Source organism: Stegodyphus dumicola, chromosome 5, assembly GCF_044657685.1.
Source record: "Stegodyphus dumicola isolate Sdum_Otavi_A_Nest chromosome 5, ASM4465768v1".
Taxonomy (NCBI): domain Eukaryota; kingdom Metazoa; phylum Arthropoda; class Arachnida; order Araneae; family Eresidae; genus Stegodyphus; species Stegodyphus dumicola.
The window spans coordinates 25,034,479-25,048,010 of NC_140772.1; positions in this window are offsets into that span (position 1 = coordinate 25,034,479).

A 13,532-nucleotide genomic window follows, 5' to 3' on the forward strand; every position below is an offset into this window, starting at 1 on the left:
CAGTTTACGAGGCGCATATTTTGTTTTGAGGGATATAAGTTTAGGAAAATACAACAGAAATACATCATATTTAGGGCTTTATGCTATGAAGACAAATCTTTTACTAATGATGTCATAAAATACATTGATTGTCATGAAAATGTACGTAGCAAGAAAACGTTGTCAAATTCGAATAAAAATTTATGTATGTGAATGTAATGTTACTATAAGTAAGTGATTACAAAGTAAAAAGATCTTTATTGCAAGAAAAACTTACAAATAAATGGGCGATACGTTACGGCCGGGTACTGAGACATACGAGTTACGTATTGTATCGTGCGTTATCGCACAGCATGGTTTCTGCAAGCCCTCCTCCAGCACCACTATACTACCCGGCTGTCCAGCCTATCGCTTCAAGTCATATCGGGCAGCATATTTCACAAGTGCACATCTGTGCAGCCACCAAAGGAGTGGCTTCTAGGATGGACCAATGAGCATCCAGTAATATTTCTGTCATGTCACATGATGTTTCGCACGCTTTAAGCAAGATACGTTGAAAATATTTTGCCACGCAATTTTCTGTACAAATTTCTGTATATCGTCTATTTCTTCTGAAAATTTTCATTGTGAAGTTAGATCAAATATAAGCAATTATGAAGATTTCACTACATGGTTGAAAGAATTTGAAATAAATACAAACACATGTTAGATACTGCGCAAAAATATTCAAGTGATAAATAAGACGAAAGAAATATGTGATACACATCTGAGCCCAAATGCTTATCTTTACATAACACTGTGCATATGATAAAAATATTTATACCAGTTATATATGTGAATAGAAGTCAGCACTTTTTATTGCAGTCTATATGAAAAAGATGTTCTATAATAATAGTCAATGCAGAATTTTATTCAAAGTAAAAACTTCACTAATTTGCATTTAGTGTGTTAAATTTCACATTTAATAACTCCTCACTCTTAAATATACTGTCTACACAAGAAATACTCATAAAACAGAATGAATTTATCTATTCACAACAAATATATTCAATTTATTCACATATAACTTTTAACAATGAATATAATCAGATCATACACAATATGTATTCTGAAACTTACACTTTCAAAATCAAAAGAATGCAAGCACTGAAATAAGAAAACACTAGATTCATTGTAACACTTCCAGCCCTTCAATAAAAAATAACTATACACATGAATTCTCTTAATCCACATTTGTTAGTAAATAGTTAATAATAGTAGCCTGAGTCATTTTCTCGGTGTAAAGAGCGATAATATGCCGTGATCCAAATATCAATGCGTGATAAAAATCGCGAAAGTGAGATGTCAGCGATTAATTAAACTCATAAAACGAAAGCCCTGCAAGATTTTTTTACTTTTATGCCGTCTATTTATAACTGCGAAACAAATGCAAATTAAAACGTAAACAACATACGCTCACATGCACGAAGATTTAGCGTCACAAGAGCAAAAGAAGCTCATTGGTCCATTTTCGAAACCCCTCCCTCAGTGGCTACGTTGATGTGCACTTGTGAAATTTGCTATCGGGCACATTCGGTGAGTAACAAACCTCAGGATCGGGCAGGCCAGAGAAGTGTGATAATGTATTGCAGTCATTCCTGTGGTACACTTGTCATGCATGGCCGAGCATTATCTTGTAGAAAAATACATCTTGGGAGTCTCTTGATGAGTGTAAGCACAAATGGCTGATGAAGGTACCGCAGGGCTATCCTGGAGCCATGGAACAATACAGACAACTAAAGGTATCATACGCAAAGGCTTGGTACGAGGTTGGTATCATACACGAAGGCTTGGCATGAGGCTGGTATCATACGCGAAGGCTAGCATACGCGTTAGTACCCCCTACTCTCGTTCCAGCTGTAAACTGTTGCAAAATAAAAATTTATTTAAAAAAAAGCGCTATTGGTCTAATGTAACCCTGAAAATTTAGGAAATTGGACCATTACTTACATTTACAAACGAAACAAATCTCAAATCCCACGAGTTGTTTTTAAAATCTGAATCTGTCAATCTGAATCTAAACACGTTACTCAACTGAAAAACGCTTTACTTTGAAAAAAGTTGTTTTTAAAATCTGAATCTAAACACGTTACGCAACTGAAAAACGCAACAAAACCTTTAATTTTGTACTATCTAGCTGTTAAATAAAATGAAAAAGTTTTAAATATTTCGTAAATTCTTACCGTATGTAATTCTTTCAGGTAGTCAATACATTTATGAAGGAAATATTTACAATGAAATTTTATTTTTGCTTGTTAAAAGAGTTTTCTGAGTTATTCTGCATAGTTGACGTTTCTTGCTATTAAAAGGTAAGTCATCCATAATAAGGGTCACCAGCGGCTGATCATTACAGTGGCTGAACCTTGATAATTCGGTCTAACTTTCAAATGCCGCAAGTGGGCTGCATATTCACAATTCGTGAACCATAGTGAAACATTCCTTATTAAAAATTGGGTAAAATATGCTGCCAGTGGAATTTATTGCATTTTAGAAATATTATTCCCTTTATGTTCTGATAGCTCGAAGAAGTTTGTTCATAAAACAAATTCAGCTTTATTGATAAAGTTGACCTTCAAGAAAAAATAATTAAGGTTGTGTATATCCAAAAGAAAGTTTTGAATTTCACACTAATGTTTCCTCACAAAAACCTTTATAATCCCCGAAGACTTTTCCCTCAATTTAAGGGAAAACTGACAAGAACATGAACGTGGCTATCCCTTTAATAAAAATTTTCTCCTTTCCCCCGTGGTGGTAAAGCAATTATTCGTTCTTTCAGTTAATGAAAGCCACATGGACATGTTCATAGTTTTAAAAGTACGTAATTGTTTGACAAGAAAAAGGTGTTTACATGGAGATAGCATACGCACCTTTTCGTCATTTCTGTTAGAAAGAGCCTGTTGCGTAAATTTCCATAGCGAATTAATTTATACAAATAAAGGAATATTAAAAAATTAACCAAATGAAAGCATTCAGTAAATGTTTAAGGGCGTCGGATACCTATTCTTTTTACCTAAATTATGAGTAAGTAATTATATTTTATTCCATTATGCGCTATTTCTATTGAAACGCTTTTCGGGATCTTGGATCGTAAACTTGCTACTGGTACCGATTACGAAGAGTACAAACCAGTAAATAAAAATAAGAAAAATTAACACAACAAAAATAGAGAAGATAAAGACGTTTAATTTTTAACACCGCACCCGAAGGCGAAAAGACAAATAATGAAAAAGTCATTCAATAAAGTTAAAATAAAAAAAATTCAGTAAGAAATTTAAAACCGAAAGATTGAATCTCAAATGCATCCATGATTTTTGATCTTTCGGTTTTAAAGTTTTAAAAATATACTTCATAAAAATCTGAAATTTTTCAGATTTTAAATTACGTCCAAAGGGGCGTTTTTTAACATTTTGTGTGTTACCTTTCTTTATTAAATATCATGTTCCTCGCACTTAAACCATAAGATCCAGTGCAACAGCAATATCGCAAAATAGTTTTAAAACGAGCATATCTTTAGAATTTCCGATACAGAGACTCACGCGCTGGAGATAAAAATGTTTTTTCTGCACAACGTTGCCATTGCTCGCTTTGAAATCCTTGAGTTTGTTAATCAAAAATTCGTCAAAGTTTTAAAAAATAGGAAATCGATCATAAAACAAATTTATAATTTCAAATTTGGTCTTCCACATGCTCATATTCGTTGGAGAATTACGTTATTCAAAATTCGATGACTCTATGTACCGTTGTTTTATCAGAATACGAGAAATATACATACATTTATGCAGATTTTTCATTATTTAATTTCTTCAAACATAATGCAGGACTCTAACATTTTGTGGCAACAGTTTGAAAAGTGAACCGACATTTATGAGTCCGACGCAAAATGCCAAAACGAAAGTAATAGTCCTTCGGGACTCAAATCCCTTTGGACTAATAAATCCGTCTAGAGCAGAGTTTACGAAAGCTACGAGCGGGGATAGAACCGGCAACCTAGGAGTCTGAGAATTTTTACCGCGCTCGTTACCACTGAGCTACTGTTTCTCAGGTGAGTTATGCACACTTTTTTGGTACAAGACACCAGATACAAATTGTAAAGGTGATGAACCAAAAGTCGCGAAGCGCTAGATTCTGTAACCCTACGTTTCCTGTTTTAACCAATCGGAGCAAACAGCAGTAGAACCGGTCTGTAGGCTTTGTGAATAAGCCAGTGGGCTAGCTGCATGGACGCTTTTATGGTTTTTCCCATGTGTAACATGCATACGAGCCAGTTTCTCTTAGAAAGTCATCCTCAAAGACATCTGTCTCTTTAAGCAGGTAGCCCTCGAGTGGTTTGCCATAATCGAATAAAGTAAACCAATTCGTGAACCATAGTGAAACATTCCTTATTAAAAATTGGGTAAAATATGCTGCCAGTGGAATTTATTGCATTTTAGAAATATTATTCCCTTTATGTTTTGATAGCTCGAAGAAGTTTGTTCATAGAACAAATTCAGCTTTATTGATAAAGTTGACCTTCAAGAAAAAATAATTAAGGTTGTGTATATCCAAAAGAAAGTTTTGAATTTCACACTAATGTTTCCTCACAAAAACCTTTATAATCCCCGAAGACTTTTCCCTCAATTTAAGAGAAAACTGACAAGAACATGAACGTGGCTATCCCTTTAATAAAAATTTTCTCCTTTCCCCCGTGGTGGTAAGGCAATTATTCGTTCTTTCAGTTAATGAAAGCCACATGGGACATGTTCATAGTTTTGAAACAAGAGTTCTTAAAATAATAAAGAAAAAATATTTCCATTACGCAAGCCATTAATGCCAGTAGTTTAATTTTTTTTCAAACTTTTCTTTTAAAATCCTCTTCCCTAAAAGAGCGTTTAGAGTTAATAAGCAAGCACAGAGTTTGCGCATTGTTTTTGGAGTTCAATACGGTAGTGGGAAACGAGTTTATAAAACCGTATTTTCTTAAGCTAGATCTCTGCTGGATATCTTAAACAAAGCTTTGCATTTTAATACAAAGTTCATAGGGATAACGGATTGTTGATCCTGCGAATTTTAAGGTTCAAACTTTTTATATGTTTTTTATTGTTATTAATTTTTAGCTATCGTGAATAATTTAATAAAACTTTTATTCTCTTAAACTTCCATAAGGACTTGTTTTATAATCAAGAAAAAAGGTTCATCATTAAAAATAAATAACAATGGCTAGATGAAAGACAGAAAAATGGCAAAACTTAGATCGCATTAACTTTCTTAAATTCTGAATTATGGTTATAAATATGCGAAATAAGCTGAAGGAGTATCTTTCACGTAAACGTTAGCAAACTTAGATACATTTACTTCTTCTAAAATAGAATTTCTAATTAAGGGGACTCATACACCTTAGAACCCATAAGATCTTCGAATATGTGACTGTTGCAAGAATTGGGATAACTTTTTTATTTTAAAAGCAATTACTTACAACTTTTTATGGATGACTACATAGTATAGCTGCTTTCTGAAAGAGTAATCAGAAAGTTTGTGTTGCCACAAATATTTTCATAATTTAATACGCTTTGCGACAAAATATTTCGTCATGTTTCCACCTTAGACGCACAGTTTAAAACATTCTGTTGCACAATTTAAATCCATATTTAATATATAGTTTTTATAACATTTGGAAACTAGTGTGAAGCAAAAATTTCAAGAATTTCATGTTAAATTTTTATTTTATTTGGAGTTGAGTTTATAAAATGTATTTTATTAAAAAATCTGTAATGTTTTTGTGCATAAAATTTTTAATATTAAAATATTTATCAGATTTTTGGTTCAGTTAGAAAATAGTGCCCATATAAAGAATTCCAACAAATTTTGAGTATGTACCATTAGCCTTTTTTAAAATATCATGCGCGCAAGGTGGAAACATGACGAAAACTTTTGTCACAAAGCGGAGTAAATTACAAAAATATTTGTGGCAACACAAAATTTCTGGTTACTAGTTTCCAAAGCAGCTATATTATGTAGTCAGCGGTAAAACGTTGTAAGTAATTGCTTTTAATATAAATAAACTATTCCAGTTCTTGCAACAGTTATATGTTCGAAGATCATAAGGGGTTTAAGGTGTATGAGCCCCCTAAAGCTGCGTTCCCACTGGTGTTTATCTGAGCTACCGAACACAATTGACGTAGCCGACCCATCTCCAAAACCAGTTTTTTCGCATAGGGCGGCAAATTGAAAGATCTGAACTGCAGGCACAGCGGAGCTAATCGACACATGGAACTGACTCCGTTAGCTCAGATTAACCCCAGAGAACGGGCCTTTAAAGTTCTGAAAACATGATAATATATTGGAAGTAGGTGATGGTTTTAAGAAGATTGTTCGATGACGAACATAAAATAAAGTAATCCACAGAACGAAACTCTATAAATCGGATGGAGCATTTATTTGACTTAATATAAGGTAATTTAACATAAAACAAAAGGAATAAAAGGGCATGGTCCGCAGATCTTTGTAATCTACAGTAATACAGCCATAGCATCGTGGATATTTGTAACACCAATACGATAACATTCCGATGACCTCAGATATCGAGTTACTCATGCATAGCTAATGTAAACAAACAAACTAGGTCATTCTTCCTCTTCGTCTTTTGCGGAATGTATCTCATAAGCAGTTTGGCCACGCAGCTTAGGTTTCACTGAAGGAAAATACAGACACAGGTTCCAAGTGGCACTTCACTTTGCTAATTATCTACAAAAGGTTTAAATTTCCTCATTGTGCAAGTTAATATTATTTAATTACAATGAGCACGTTTTAAGATGACTGTTTATGGTTCTAGCTGATGTCGCTCTTCTTAGACAAGCAATGTTCAGTACAAGTGTTGCTTATGTTTTCAGAAATCCTGATGACTTCCGGGGTGGCCACTTTTAATAGATGGTCTTCACAAGAGGGATTATTATATATTATAACTCCAATTTCCCAAAAATCGCCAAATATTTGCTTCTTAAGCTTTCATCTTGAATTGCCGAACCCATGTACCATTTAATTGTCTTGTCTTTGAGAACGGTGCTCAGAGTTTTTCACAGGGAGCTGATCGATATTACATTCGAGAAGATATTAAAAAGGTCACATACAGAAAAGCCTTAAGCGGCAGGCAAACCCATAGCCTAGATTTCGGTCCAAGACATGCCATTTTCTTTCTGTAAATTAAGGGGACTTATACACCTTAAACCCCTTATGATCTTCGAATATGTGACTGTTTCAAGAATTGAGATAACTTATTTATTTTAAAAGCAATTACTTCCAACTTTTTATGACTCACTACATAATATAGCTGCTTTCTGAAATCGTAATCAGAAAGTTTGTGTTGCCACAAATATTTTTATAATTTAATCCGCTTTGTGACAAAAAGTTTCGTCATGTTTCCACCTTGCGCGCACAGTTTAAAATTATCTGTTGCATTATTTAATTCCATAGTTTATATATAGCTTCTATAACATTTGAAAACTACTGTAAACCAAAAAAACTTAGAATTTCATGTTAAATTTTTATTTTATTTGGAGTTGAATTTATAAAATGTATTTTATTAAAAAAATCTGTAATATTTTCGTGCATAAAATTTTTAATATTAAAATATTCATCATATTTTTGGTTCAGTTAGAAAATAGTGCCCATATAAAGAATTCCATCCAATTTCAAGTATGTACCATTAGCCATTTTTAAAATACTATGCGCGCAAGGTGGAAAAATGACGAAATATTTTGTCACAAAGCTGATTAAATTACAAAAATATATGTGGCAACACAAACTTTCTGGTTACTAGTTTTCAAAGCTATATTACATAGTCAGTTGTAAAAAGTTGGAGATTATTACTTTTAAAATAAAGAAAATATCGGAATTCTTGCAACAGTCACATAATTCGAAGCTCATAAGGGGTTTAAGGTGTATGAGTCCCCTTAAATATGTTAGCTTGACCCTCTTCATTTATTGCAATGGTTTCTTTTGCACCAAATACATTGTATAATCTGTCATAGTCGTAAGGCTGTTGAATGATGATTAGATTACCCTGCACAAAAGGTAAATTTATCTTTTGTGTTTGTATCCGCAGAGATACTTTAAATTTTTTCAACTATAATAGTTATTTTGTTTAGGAGTCGCTCGAATAATTTAAAGTAATTGTATAATATACGAGGGCATTTCGAAAAGTAAAGATACAATGGCTCGCATTCCTAAAAAAAAAAAAAAAGAAAAAGAAAAAACTATTTATAAAACGTCAGTTATATCTTATTAACTGGATTATTTATTATTTTTCGACATAATCACCCCCGTTATCCAAACATTTTTTAAGTCGGTGCACAAGCTTTTGTATCCCACAGTCATAGAAGGTTGCCCCCTGTTGGAACCCAGCGCGCACACAATTTCCTGTACCCTAAATTGGCAGTCACAACTTCATAAAGAGTTGTCATTGACACTTTCGGTATGATCTGATGCAATTCTTTCAATTTGAGACGTCTATTCGCACGAATTGCTTCCTCAATTCTCTGAAGAAGGGCATCAGAGATCACAGATGGCCGACCTGTTCTTTGTTCGTCATGAACATCGGTCCTACCTTTCAGAGAAATGACGATACCATTTCGTTACATTTTATCGATTCATAATGTTCCCATAAAGAGAAACAATTTCTTTGTGAATATCCGTTGGTCGCTGACCTTTTGCATGAAGAAAACTTATGACGGAGCGCACTTCGCATTTGGCGGGATTCTGAATCGGCGCAGCCATTTTAAACACGACCTACTCCAACCAGAATCAACGTTGAAATGCCGAACAACCGCAAGGAGAAAGCTAACGGTTCAAGGTCAACACCTGTGTTGCCAACTTGCTCACCAAAACTTTTCTTTTCCTCTGGCGTACGGTGTATCTTTACTTTTCGAAATGCCCTCGTATTTTTACGATGCTGAAGAACGCATCTGGCAACTTTTTCTGCTTCCAACCGGTCTTTTAGTTTATCTGTTTGTTTATTTATTACGTTGTTTTCGCCAGTAAAGGGTAGTTTTTTCTTTGCTCGATAAGTGTTGGCCGCCTTTTTATCTGCCATTGGATTCTTTTTCTGTATAGCGCTTTACGGCATCTTCATTAACCTCATAGTATAGTTATAATAATATAGTTTATAAAAATATAGTTTTCTGAAGTTTTACACATTTAAAGGAACGTAAAAATGTAAACGATAGGTTTAAACAAATATTTCTAATTATTAAACAATATAAATGTTCACATCTTATTTTAAAGTATAGATTCACGTTTCCCCTTCTTTATTTTCTATTATTTTATTTGCATTCGGCATCTGCTTCGTTACTTAAATTTGCGCAATTGAATGGGAAAGCTTTTACCGTTTGAAAGGTGTTTATATTCTTTTCGCTATATCGCTGTTCTTAGTTTATGGTTGTAGTTAGTGCGAACCCACTACCAAAATGACAAAAAAAAAATCATATATTATAAACAAGTTCTTCTTCTTCACTTTCGGCAAAGTTGATTAGCATCTTAGAGGCGGTGAAAAAAAGGCGATCGGTTCAACGCCATCTATTGGCGACATTGTCAAATGCTCGTTACAAGAATTATTTTGTTTAACTTCGATAATAATATAATTTTTTGAAGTTTTAGATTTTTTTCTTTCTTTGTATATGCCAAATTATCTAGCTTGATTTCAAATTTTAAGTATCTAACTCCTTTAGATGTGGTCTAGGTTTCTGATCAGTGATAAAAATGGCACTTTTCAGACCTTAATAATTCCATAACTATAAGAGGTAGATTAATGAAATTTTAGATTCTTTGGTGTTCAAGGGAGCTCTATTAGACATAAAAATTGAAAACTTGTGAGTCTCATAGTTTTTGAGGAATTGGGGAGTCTAAGGTAACTGGAAAAAGTTCGTGTATGATACATATGGCCGATGTCTCTCTGTTTTCATTTCCGTCAGTTCCGAACTTGGCTGATACACTGCCATGTGTCTAAACAGGACCGAAGGAACATATAAGAAGAATATATTAGAAGTTAGATTTAATATTTTTTAAAAAAACTGACTTTTCCAGTTAAAAAAATGTAAAAGCATAAACATTGATTCTTCTTCAGTTACTCAGCAGCCAATGAAGGGCTTTAACCTTAATCTTCCCAATTAAATACCTTTAATTTAGATAAGTCTCTCTCCAAACAGTCTTAGCCATGTGAATTTCGGTCTCCCTCTCTATCGATCCTCTCAAGCCTATTGAGTATTTTTTGATAGCTCTATTTTCGAGCATTATGATTAGATGACCAGCCCATCTTTAGGTGCTGATAAAATTTTTGGTGTTTAGATACCCTTATGTCCTGTAGAATTCTGCAGCGGTTCTTCTTCTTTAAATAGATAAAGGAAATCACTTTTTATAAAGGAAGAACTATATAAAGGAAGTCACAGTCTCAAGGAAGTCACTTTGTGATAGTGGCAATTTCTTCTTGTTATCAGTAAAGTTCAGACCTCAAGAGCAAGTCCTCAGCCCAGGTTAAACTGGTTCCCTCAGCGATACAATCTGTCAAATTGTATCGTTGTCTGACTGTATCGCTAATTATCCTAGAAGATAGACTTCTTCATTGATGGCGTTAAGAGTGTAGTAGAGTACACTATAGACCAATCTATCCGTATACATTCGCAAATACATACATTATTTTAATTTTTTAAGATATATATTGTACAGTGTTAGTTTTCATGAAGAACTTTTGATTAAACAGGCAAATGAAGAGAAAAATTGCAAACGTTTATTGAAATGCTAAGTGATAACAACTTTCACAAGTGATTAGTCAATTAAAGCTAACTCGTATAGGCTGAACGATAAGATTTTGAGCCTCCTTAACAGAGGTAAAATATCATAGATTTGGTACCAAAATTGCAGGTCATTAGTCGTTCACTGTGTCTGAGTTCAAAGAGCACAATAGAATTAATTGCAAATCACAAGATGAGCACATTCGTTAAAACGTTATATATTTGGAACTGGACGAAACTCTGTTTTACAAGCAGATTAAACATACTCATTCTCTCTTTTTTGCTATCGCCTGAGGAGTCGAAAGGGTTATGGACCACTGAAATATTCTGCTAAAATCCTTGCTCGTAGTTGCAGGGCCTCGAAAGTGCGTTTCGCATAATTGTAAATGTAATCAGACTTACAGAAAGAACTAAAAAATGTCATCATGTGAGGGACAGAAGTTATCTCCAAGATATGGCGAACTCTTAAAAAGTGTTTTTCGGTTTACGTAGTGTTTTTTACACATTTATACAGTATAACCATACTAAAGAGTAAATATAAAGTTTGGTACAAATATATAATTACAATCAAACAAGACATAGAAGATAATAACTAATAAATAAAACCAAATTCAAAATAAATAAAAGTATTATTTAAAAAACGTAAGCAAATGAAAACAAATGCACGGTTTTTGCATACGTTTAATGTTATGTTATTTAGAAGTGAGGGGGCCACCTAATATTTACCCTAAGTGAGCAAGTATTAGCCCCACACACTAACTAGAAAACTAACAACATTCTGGCATCATTTCCTAGAGTCGTGATGGAAAATGAGACTCCAGTGAGCACTATAAGTACTGCCACCGGCGGCGGCATCAACGGTACTCATTCCTTTCAGCGTTAAATTAGCTCAAGTAAAACGGATTAAATTACATGATATACACTCATGTCCATAAATTAAGGATAATGCAAAATCAGGCAAAGGAAGAGTTAGAAGGAAAACAAATTTGACTTATTTGTAAAGCTTATTTATTAAACAGAAGGTAAAGAACAAAAAAAAGATGTTATATGTTTCATATTATTAAAAAAATTAGCGATTTTCTCTCTCTGAAGCAAATTACAACAAAAAACCTATTTACAAAAAACCAATATTACATGGTTGGTATGATTGTTAATACATTGTATGTCTCCCAGACGATGCAATGCAGTCCGTACAATTCCTAGGCATGCTGAGTATCAAATTATTAATCTGATCTTGGGGGATATTACACCACTCAAAAAGCAATGCTCTCCGAAGTTCCGGTAGACATGTAGGAGGAGGTTGACGGGCTGCAACTCGTCGGCCAAGCATATCCCACACGTGCTCTACTGGATTCAAGTCCGGTGAAAATGCTGGCCAGACCATACGGGTGATATCCTCCGATTGAAGGCGTATTCGCTTACGATGTTTCCACGGTGAGGACGGGCGTTGTTGGACGGGCGAAATACATAGTTGTGAAGGTGCATATTTTGAAGATGTTATCTATTGTAGTGGGTATAGGCAACATGTTTCCAGGACATTATATATTGCATTAGAAACAGGCGGGATTTTCCCACGTTACAGATCATTTTTGTAAACATGATCTGTTTACTATCAGAAATAATTAAGAACTATAAAATTGTTTACAAAGCTTACATTTAAGTACTGTTGTAACTAATAACTTTCTTACATTTAAGTACTGTTGTAACTAATAACTTTCTTACATTTAAGTACTGTTGTAACTAATAACTTTCTTACTTAAAATAAATGAAAATACTTACAAATACAAAAAAATTACAAAAAATACTTACAAAAAAAATTACATAAATACTTACAAAAAAATAAATGATTCAGTTACTTTTAGTTGCGGATATCAGGAGTTTAGATAAATAGAGTTATATACTCTTACAGACTCGTGAAGTGACTGGCGTTTATTTTCTTATCGTCTTAAATTTTCCCACTAAGTCATGTTACTGCTTCCAGACAAAGTTTCTTAAAACTTTGCAAAAATTGGCATATTTAAAACTACATTTCAGTAAGTATTGCTACCCGAAATCTTAAAGTTTTCGTCATCTGGGCGACTTTTAACTGATTGAATCTTTATAAAACACAAAATAGGTAAGACATAACAAAAAATAATTATACGATTGTAAAAAATAAATATACGATTGTAAAAAATAAATATAAAATTACTTGCATTGATTTCCAGAATTCTTAGAGCAAGTCTTTGGCTTATGCAGTATCTCCTTCTGGCGTTTATAATCATCAAGTAAGTGCAACAGAGCTTTAAAATTCACGGTAACAATTTTACAATTTTTTCATGATATTTACAACATTATGTGAGAATCTTATAGTAATATTCTACAATTTTAACAGCAAAAGTGTATTCAAAATCAATGCAACGAGAACGAACACTTTTAATCGCCTTATAAACCTAAGGGGAATAGCTTTTCTGAGCCCTCATTTTCTCCATGTTAATTAAATGATCAGTTTATGGAATTCTTGCACCACTAGATAGCAGCTCTTTAACGATTACCTCAGGATATTTTCCAGTTGCTCTTCAGGCAAGTCTTTGAATGGTATATCAATTACTAGCCGTGAAACCAATTCTCAGATATGGGAATCATTATTTCTCTATCCAAAGATTTGAACATTGGGCCTATGCGTATTCTCATGTTCTTTAAATAAAGTTAATTATTTTAATTTTTATAAAGCTCTTTTTTGAACTGAGAGTGCTACCTAATGCGAAAGAAAAGGAT